Below are 8,184 nucleotides of genomic sequence, written 5' to 3'. Positions count from 1 at the left end.
TGTACATAGGAGGCAGTATTATAGTAGTTATATTCCTGTACATAGGGGGCAGTATTATAGTAGTTATATTCCTGTACATAGGGGGCAGTATTATAGTAGTTATATTCCTGTACACAGGGGGCAGTATTATAGTAGTTATATTCTTGTACATAGGGGGCAGTATTATAGTAGTTATATTCTTGTACATAGGGGGCAGTATTATAGTAGTTATATTCCTGTACATAGGGGACAGTATTATAGTAGTTATATTCTTGTACATAGGGGCAGTATTATAGTAGTTATATTCCTTTACATAGGGGGCAGGATTAACATTCTTGTTTATCAGAGAAGGTATTGTAGTATGTTTTTAGTGTACATATATGGCAGTATTAAAGGGGTTGTCCGAGTTTAAAAAAAAACTAAAATATATGTGGCCGGGAGCAGGCTGCCTAAAATAATAAAGATGTACTTACCTCCGGTGCCCTCCGGTATCCAGCGCTGCTGTCACTCCGGTCCGGGCGCCATGTAAACAAACATGGCCGCCGGAGCAGCTCTGGACTCAGCTTCCGGCCGGCCGTGGCCGGGTACGCCTATCCGTCCCTATACACAGCATTGTGTATGGGGGCCGGAAGGTTGTTGGGTTCCGGCCGGAACTGAGTCCAGCGCTGCTCCGGCGGCCATGTTTGTTTACATGGCGCCCGGACCGGAGCGACAGCAGCGCTGGATACGGGACGGCACCAGGAGGTAAGTACAGCTTTATTGTTTTAGTCAGCCCGCTCCCGGCCACATATAGTTTTTTTTTAAAACTTGGACAACCCCTTTAAGTTGTGTGCTCTTAAAATAGAAGTGTTATTCCTTTACAAGGAGGCAGTATGAGTCTCTTTCTCTGCGATGTACATGTTGATTTAGACCATCTATAAACAGTTTTTATGGAGTTTAGTAACTCCACCCACAACACAAGGCCACGCCCATCTGTTTTGACCCCGCCCACAGAATGGGGCCACTTTTACCATTTTTTCCAGGGCCACTTTAAATTCCCAGCCCGCCCCTGCACCTCTGTATGAAATGTGTGTTGTAAAGGCAGCACTGAAAAACCAAGGTGCTAAAATGGAAGAAATGTGTGCCTTATAGAGCTTCTAATTGTGTTTTTTTAATTATTTAATATTTCCACAATAGTTATACTGTGAAAATCTTGAATGGTATAATGCTTTTTTTGTCTTAAGAAGGGGGAATTAAAATAGAACCTTTTGGAATCAGTGTTGCTGGGCTTCGTTGACTTTAACACTTCTGTACCTGAAAAATGTTGAAATTTTTTCAATTTTTTGAAATGATGAAATGGAACTTTCTCCTAAAATTAAAATCTTGATTTTTTTCCAAACTTAATACTGTAACTTAATTTGATTTCAATCTAAATAATTATTTTGTTTTCTTAGATAAGTTAAAACTAATCCTTATTGTCTGTGTTCTTATTCCACCTATGTATGATCTCATTGAGGAATTAGGGCAGAAAATCTTCCGCGTGTTTGTGCAGTTAATTGGTAGGAGACACGGAAGAAGGGGAATCACTGGGCAGCATCAGCTGCTAAGAGCCTGTACTAGGATTTTTTCCAATATTTGCTCCACCCCAAAACACGTATTAGCTCTGCACACAAACCGAACATTAGCCATAATACTTATTTCACATATACGAGTAAACTTAGAATCATGAACAACTGAGCAGGTAAATTAATCAAATTTTTTGATAATCACCCCGCCTTACATGTTTCTTAATTGGGGTGCATGGTATAAATATACAAAAATAAGGTGAGCCAAAGTTTAACATATACCCTATTTTGCGATGTTCTAAATCCAGAATTCTGAAGAAGGAGCTTCATAAATGTCCTCTATCAACAAAGATTAACTAGCAGGTTCTGCAACATTGTTGTCAAACTATAATCAATGCTCAAGGTCACATGACAAGCTATGATATTGACTTTTATTGTTGGGGTATGCCCACCACTGTGATTGATTTTTCTAGATTTTAGAAGATTTGCATTTTCTGAAACAGAATATTCTGCTAGGTGAACCAAACCAGTCACCTTGTATCTGCATAGCACTTCCATATAGCATTATACAGTACTATATTTAAAAAGTTCTCACTACAATGATAATATATCATAAAAGTAGGGAATTGAAGTAGAAACTAAGGGTGATTTTCTCATTCCACCATCAAAGAAACCAAAGCCAACAACAGTGGTGGGTAAACCACCCACAAAACAGGTCTGCCCTTTACCTTCATCTTTAATCAGTTTTTCAGCTCTGCCCTCTACCTTCATCTTTGATCAGTTTTTCAGCTCTGCCCTCTACCTTCATCTTTGATCAGTTTTTCAGCTCTGCCCTCTACCTTCATCTTTGATTAGTTGATCAGCTCTGCCCTATACCTTCATCTTTGATCAACTGATCAGCTCTACCCTCTACCTTCATTTTTGATCAGTTTTTCAGCTCTGCCCTCTACCTTCATCTTTGTGTGAACATTTAGGCATTTAGGAGGCTGTGGAGCATGAGGGAGTACTTAGCTCTCCTAAGACAGAAGCTCTGCTCCTATGTGTCACATTCTCTCCAGTAGTTTTGGGTCCAGTAGTTTTGGGTCACATACCTTTGGGTTTTTGTTCACATCTTATTGATGTTTTTTAATGAGAAGATTAATAAAAGTTACATTTTAATTTTCCCTACACATCCTCAGTGAACAATTTTCAACGTTTTTGTGGAGAAGCATTTATTCAGTGAAGTGATCATAGTGTCCTATTATTTTACTTTATGTATGCAAAAAACAAATGCCCATTCCTGTGTCAATTTTCATATTTGTCAAAGGCCGACTAGTTCAGGTCATAAAAAGTGCCTAAATGATTGATAAAAGTAGTGAAAAGCTTGTTTGCAAACTTAAATCTTTTATTTACTTTAGGATGAGAACTTTTTTTGTGCTTCAGTCTTTGACCTTCTTGCAGAATGATGTATCAGCCTCTTGTATGAACGTTTATAAGGTATCTATAGTACAGCTAGTGGTATTCACAGTTTAGTTATAAGATATATAAATTTAATCACATCAGCTGAATGACATCGCTATTATTACACTTCAATAAAAGTATTTTTAAAGTTTACAGACATACCTAAAGTGAAAATGGAAAATATTATATTTATAGACATGGCTCATGAGCATTTAAAGGATATCTACCATCAAAATCAAACTGTCTCCCCCTCTGCTCCCTCAGCACATCACCCCTCCGTCTGATGTAATCTCACTGCAGCAGAGGACGTTTCAGCACACAATGGGAGGAAAAAGGGAGGAGTACCACAGTCACAGTGCACGGATCTATGAGTATGTGCCCCTGGTTTATGAGGCTGGTTTTTGATGGTAGATTTCCTTTAAACCAGGGGTGCACAACCTAAGCAACCCTAAGGTTGTGGCCCCCGCCCTGTTCCCAGTGAAGCAGCAGGGCTTGCCATGATTCACTGCAAAAATGCAATAAAAACATGTGTGCAGTAGGCTGTACAGGACCTTCCCTGTACAGCCGGGCACCTCAAGGACCTGGGATAATGTCATCATCGCGTGATCCTCCAACTTCTTTTCTATGCAGCAGCCAGGGAATTGCTGACAGTAAAAACCAAGAACTAGGACTAGCTGAGGGCAGGGGGGACTAGCTGAGGGCAGGGGGGACTATCTGAGGGCAGGGGGGACTAGCTGTGGGCAGGGGGACCTAGCTAAAGGCAGGGGGGGCTAGCTGAGGGCGGAGGTGGACTAGCTGAAGACAGAGGAGGCGAGCTTAGAATAGGAGGCTCTAGCAGAAGGCAGGGGTGGACTAGCTGAGAGCAGGTGGGACTAGCTGAGAGCAGGGTCGACTACCTGAGGGCAGGAGGGGACTAGCTGAAAACAGGGGAGGTTGGCTGAGGACAGGGGGTTCTAGCTGAATGCAGGGGGACTAGCTGAACACAGGGAGTTCTAGCTGAATGCAGGGGGACAAACTGAACATAGGGGTGGCTAGCTGAGGACAGGGGGTGGCCTAGCAGAGGGCAGGTGGGACTGGCTGGGGACAGCGGGGGGCTATCTGGGGACAGAGGGGGACTAGCTAAGGGCAGTGGGACTAGCTGTAGTTCTTGGCTGATTCTTGACCTTTCTCAGAATCATCATTACCCCATGAGGTGAGATCTTACATGGAGCCCCAGACTAAGGAAAATTGACTGTCATCTAGTGTTTCTTCCATTTTCTAATGATTGCACCAACAGTTGTTGTCTTCTCACCACGGTGGAGAGGTTGGAGTGAGAGTGAGTGTGTGGACTGGTGTATTTTATACAGGAAACAAGTTCTGAGAGAGACAAAATTCTTGATTCTTGGTAGGGGATCAAATATTTATGCAATAAGATGCTAATTAATTATTTAAACTTCATACAGTGTGATTATCTGGATTTTTTAGAGTGTCCCTCACAGTTGAAGTGTATGTGCAGTAAAAAATTACAGACCTCTCCATTCTTTGTTGGTGAAAAAACTTCCACCTGCAAAATTGGCCTGGGATCAAATACCTTTTTCTCCAAAACAATATGTGGGACACACAGCTAGTCCCTTAAAAGTCAGGATACAGAGACACACAGTGAACATATTGGCAGCATCCCAACTCTTTAGAGACATACATAATAAGAACTGTGCAGGTTTTGCATGGAGAGGCATAGAAAAAGTTTTTGACCCACTGGCGGGGGGTGACTTAAAAAGAAAGGAACTTATTTGGGAAACATATTGGATATTTGCTCTCGGATGTCTGGCCCCCCATGGGTTGAATAAGCATCTAGATGTAATAGTCACATATTACTATCCATGTTAGTGTCAGCATTCAGGATGGGTGGATCCTCTGGACCACGGCGTGAGGTGGTAGTAGCCGACACCTTGGACCGGAATCTAAGTGGCACCTGGTCTTCACCAGAGTGCGACGCAAAGCGGGATGTTCTTGCTGCGGCAGGATGCCACCAGGCCATTCCACAGGTGCGACTAGCCCGCGGTGGCAACCGAGGTCGAGGTACCTTAGTTGAAGACAGACTCGTGGTCATTTCCAGGCACAGGGTCAGGGCAGGTGGCAGGGATGCAACGTCAAAGTCCAATCCGGGGTCAGCAATGGGAGGTCCAGTCAGATGGGAATGGGAACATAGGCACACGGAACACAGGACACGGGAACTCAGGAGAAGGAACACACGGGAGCAGGAACGCAGGTTACATGGGAACACACAGGAACGCTGGAGACACAGTAGACACAGGAACGCAGGAGATACAGGAAGCAGGAATATCGCTGGGGAACTTTTTCTAAGGGTGTGAGGCACAAAGAACCGGCAGGAAGGAAGGTGGAGGATTATAGGGCGAAGGTGTTCAGCCAGCGTACCAATCAGCGGTGTGCTGGCCCTTTAAATTTCTGGCATGCAGCCACACGCACCCTATTTGCAGTGTTCACCCTGCAATTCTCCCTGGCATGCTCTCAATCAACTTCTGGACCAAATCCTGACTGACAGCAGTCCATTCTTACACAATCAATGCTTGCATTTTGTCACAATTTGTTGGTTTTTGTTTGTCCACCCATCTCTTGATGATTGACCAAAAGTTCTCAATGTTTTGTGTTCACTTGCAACATTTTGTAAAAGAAGGACATTCCTCGTAGTTTTGAGGTGGTTTTATCAAGGTAGTTTAATATTTTTTTGTCCATGTGGGGAACTGTTTGAGATGTATTTTTTAAAATGCTACATATTCTCAAGTATAGGTGTATGTCTCCTTCAGGTAGGTTGTCTTTTAAGGAGATTTCTTGGGATGATAATATATGCTTATTGCCCCAAATGTCTTGTATGTTTTTGATTCCCTTGGCCTTCCATGTTGTTAAGTTTAGGTTGGTGGTATTGGTGCTGAAGTATTCTATGGGAATCCTGCTGAGAGGGAATGTAGTTGCATCTGTTTTATGTTTACAGAGGAGTGATTGCCATGCTTGGTCTGATGCTTTGATTGTTGCTGTTTTAGGGGAGGTGTTGGGTAGGCCCCACAGTCCATTATACAGTCTGAATATTAGTGGAAAGTTGTCATTTAGGTGTTCTTCTTGCTTGTACCAATTTTTTTGAGGTTTCCACCCACCGGTGGCTTTTTTGATCCAGTACAGCGGCATTATAATTTTTTAGATCAGGCAGACCAAGTCCCCCAGCTAATTGTTCTCTAGTCATTAGTCCACGGGCTATTCTGGGTTTTTTGCTCAAATTAATTTAGAGAGTTGTGAGTGTGCTTTCTTAAAGAAGCTTTCGGGTACTGGAATATTTAAAGATCTGAATATAAAGAGGTAGCAGGGGAGTACCATCATCTTGTATGCCGCTATTCTACCACACCAGGATAGTATTGTTCTTGAGTATGATTCTAAATCCTTTTCAATATTTGTTAGTAATGGGTTGTAATTATGCTGTATTAGTAGGTTGGTTGGATAGGTCAGTTTTACCCCTAGATATGAGATACCGGTATCCTGCCAATCCAAATCGTATGTAGTCTTGAGTTGTCTCAGTGTGGTGGGGGTCAGATTAATGGGAAGAGCTTGGGATTTTGTTTTATTAATTTTGTAGTACGAGTATTTACTAAACTCCTCTATTGTTTGTAATGTTTCGGGCAGTGATTTTAGAGGGTCACATAATGTAAGGATTATATAATCTGCGAATAGTGATATAGTATTGTTGATTTGTCCCATTTGTATTCCCTTTATGTTCTTATTCTTTCTAATGAGTTCTGCTAGGGGCTCAATTGTAAATTAAAGAATAGTGGGAAAAGGGGACATCCCTGGTGTGTGCCATTTGTCAGTTTAAAGGGCGTTGATAATATGCCATTTGTAAATACTTGAGCCATGGGGTTTGAATATAGTGCCCTTATGGCATTGTTTCTCTCTCCCTCTAAACCAAATTTATCTAATACTGCGAATGCGTAATCCCAGTTCACTCTGTCGAACGCCTTTTCGGCGTCGACAGTTGGGACTAAGGCACTTTTCTTTTTGGATTCAAAGTATTGGAGTGTCCCTGTGTTATCAGGGACTTGCCTACCATGTGTAAATCTGGCCTGATCTGGATGGATTAATGTGGGGATAATTGGTTTTAGCCTATTTGCTATTATTTTGGCGTATATCTTTATATCATGATTAAGGAGTGAAATCGGTCTATAGTTGGTGGTTACATCAAGGGGTTTCCCAGGTTTTGGTAGAGTTATTATCAAAGCTGATAACATTTCCCTTGGAAATTCGCCTTTTTTCTGTGCAAGATTAAATAGCTTGGTTAGATGCGGGGTGAGTGCAGGTATGAATTTCTTGTAGAATTCCCCTGGGAGACCGTCTGGCTGAAGGAAAGGATTAGATTGTACTTATTATTTCCTCTGGGGTGATCTTGGCATTTAGAGATTTCAGTTGTTCAGCTGAGACTTTGGGGAGCGCGATTTTTTAAAGAAAGGACTCTATTGCTTCTACAGTTGGTACTGGGTTGTTGGTGTGGTCTTTTATGTTGTACAGTCCCTTGTAATATGTTGCGAACACTTCAGCTATACCTCTAGGTTACTGAGTCAGTTTCATGGGATGGCAGGAGCTGCTGCTCCCTGCTCACAGAGGAGGAGTTCATGTGACAGAGCTCTCTGTGTATGTAGCAGAGCTGGATGTGTGAATGCAGATGTCTCCTGTACAGAATAGTGAGGTACAAGATCTACCCTTTTCTCTATCAGTCCCTCCATCCCAGTTTGTGATTCTACAGAACTTTCTCTGTCTCTGCACCTCATGCTGCTCCCCTCCTCCACCTTGTCATTGGCAGTATCAGCTCACACAGCGCAGGCTGTAGACGAGGTGAGGTGCAGTGCCGTTTTGTGGAAACTTTTAAACTTTATAAGCGCAATTTTAAAACAATGTTTGTGAGTACTTTGACAATAAATACCCATCTCTCTTAATCTTGGTGATCTGCATGATGGCTTATCTCTCATTTATGGGATCTGTCTTTTCCATTAAAAAGCAAAATCTTGCAAAGGGATGTCGACAGTATATATAACAACTGGAAGTAATTGTCAATCCCTGAAGCACTGAGAGTCTCCCATTTTGTAAACTGGGTGGAGTGGTGGACGTGACCTCCAACTTGAAAGTACTGTTTTCTTTCCATGCCTTTACAATTTTGGAATTTAACTATTTTTAACTGTGATGC

Source organism: Engystomops pustulosus, chromosome 3, assembly GCF_040894005.1.
Source record: "Engystomops pustulosus chromosome 3, aEngPut4.maternal, whole genome shotgun sequence".
NCBI classification, from domain to species: Eukaryota; Metazoa; Chordata; class Amphibia; order Anura; family Leptodactylidae; genus Engystomops; species Engystomops pustulosus.
The sequence above is the reverse complement of the archived record's forward strand: the minus strand, read 5'-3'. Positions refer to the sequence as shown.